General features: G+C 35.4%; 1 pseudogene; it reads right to left on the reverse strand.

Moving 5' to 3' along the window:
* Positions 1-326: 326 nt before the first annotated feature.
* LOC121025213 (profilin-1-like) lies at positions 327-726 on the reverse strand (annotated as a pseudogene).
* Between the last annotated feature and the right edge of the window lie 1,621 nt (positions 727-2,347).

Genomic DNA, 2,347 nt, shown 5'->3' on the forward strand with positions numbered 1-2,347 from the left:
CTCTCTTTTTCCCAGTCAGTGGTTTTGGGGAAGACTTTTTTTTCTTGTGCAATACCCTGCATGCTGCTGTCACTCTGTCTCTATTTCTCTTTTTCCTCACTCTATGACCAAGGCTCCCTCCTCTCTGCAGCACCCACAATTCTCTTCTTCCCCAAATCAAATTTCTGAAGTTCCTACCTTCCACATTGTGGTTGTTTTTCTCCTTCTAGATATGCAGTTTGTTCTTTCAGTCCTCACATTGATTTACTGAGTGTTCGTAATGATTTGATATTTACCTGTGTTCAAGGTAGAAGATGAGCATAAGGTCCCCCTATTATCTGACCATCTTAACTCCTTGCATAACATTTCTTATTGATCGTACCACTGTGTACACCTTCTTTGCCCATCAGCAGGACTAATGTCTTGTCAGTCGTGGTGACAGTGACTTTGAAAGTGGAAGATCCCCCCAGTGCTCTTGGTATGAACATCCATGGTAAATTCCCATTCCTGAAACAGTGAGTCCCAGATAACAGAACATTTCTGGCCTCCACGTTCCATCCCATTGACAAAAATACTTGGTTGGCCTTTGCCAACCAGGACACCAACCTTTGCTGGCATGATGTTGGCAAAGGTTTTTCTGGAGACTGCTGCTCAGATGGAGGGCAAGTCCTTACCGCTCACAATGGCTATGTCCTGACAGGTCCCACCAACCATGAAGTTGTTGATATAAGTGCTCCACCTGGTCATGGCACTGCTACTGGGGCTACTCTCTGCACAGTGGTTAGGGGCATCACCACTGGGTTGGGGCCCTTGGGATGTTAGATAGGGTGATGTGGAGAGTTCAGGAGCACATGATGCCACCCAGATTGTGGCTCTGCTAGCTGTGCAGCAGCCCTTGTACCACCACTTCTTCCATACAAATTTTACAATCTGCTCATCAAATTCCACATGAGAAAAATTGTCGGGACTTGACTGTTATTACATTTAACTTATAAATTAATTTTATAGTTAATTTATTTAAATATTAAGTCACAAATATTAATTTGTAAACATTGTATACCTCTCATTTATGTCTCTAAAAATTCACAATGAAGTGTTCTAATTTTTCTAATTTTCTGTTGGTTGTTTTCTAGTTAGGTATTTTTGGACCATATAAAATGGTAACCTTTTAAAGGTAAGCCTTCATATTTCTGTTTGCATATAAAGATAATAATTTCATATTAAACCTGTATCTAGTATAAATCAGAAATCTAGTTTTTATCTTAATTTGCTAATTTACAGAATTATTTGTATTTCCAATCTACAACATTTTATCTTCTGTATATAGTAGTAGTTTTTTTTATTTCTAGTCATTTTACTTTATATATATATATATATATATAAAATCATTTATCTATTTATTTATGCCTTACTGAACTTCTTAAAACAAATTTTACACTATTAGATAGAAATGGTTACAGCGGCATTATTGACTTCTTCTGAGAATGTTGATTTACAATTAAAAAAATAAAACAATTAGGAAATCTTTAGAAGAATTAATGTTAACCTGGAATGTAGTGAGTTATGGAATATTTAAGTTAATGAAACAGTTTACGTTTGAAATCATCAAGTCTATGACTTAATTCATTACTGATGGACTCTTTACTAACTCTGAAGTGTTTTTAATATTAACTGTATTTTTACTGTTTTGAATTAGCCTTTACTCAGTTATAATTGAATATGCTAAATTTGCTTAATTTTTTATAGAACTGAATCTTTTCATAAATGATTGACTTCTTTATATTTTCATAGAATACACTAATGTTGTTTACATAGATATTCTGGAGATACACAGGTATATAGCCAGATAGGAACAACAGAAAACCCAAGTCTTCTTTAGTCATGGAGTATGATTCAATGTATGGAGGAAGCTACATATATATATATATATATATATATATATATATATATATGGCTTGGAAATTCCTTCAGGATGAAATTGTATTCACACATGCTTTTCTGGTCTGGTCACCAATCTAATACTAATACTGTAAGACAGGGGCAGGAAAAGAAAACCTTACTGTATAAGGATTTAATTTCTGGAAGCATGACACTGTTTTGAGAAGGGAATATAGATTTAAGAATTGATTTGAGTACTGGCACCTAGGTGGCTCAGTTGATTAAGCATCCTACTCTTGATTTCAGCTCAGGTCATGATCTCACAATACATGAGACTGACTCCCATGTTGGGCTCTGCACTGAGAGTGTGGAGCCTGCTTGGTATTCTCCCTCTCTCTCTGCCCCTTCCCCACCCATGCTTTCTCTCTCTCTTTCTCTCTCAAAATATATAAATAAACTTAAAAAATTGATTTGAGATTATCTACAAATT

Source organism: Herpailurus yagouaroundi, unplaced genomic scaffold (assembly GCF_014898765.1).
Source record: "Herpailurus yagouaroundi ecotype Mexico unplaced genomic scaffold, PumYag 67555, whole genome shotgun sequence".
In the NCBI taxonomy this organism is placed as follows: Eukaryota; Metazoa; Chordata; class Mammalia; order Carnivora; family Felidae; genus Herpailurus; species Herpailurus yagouaroundi.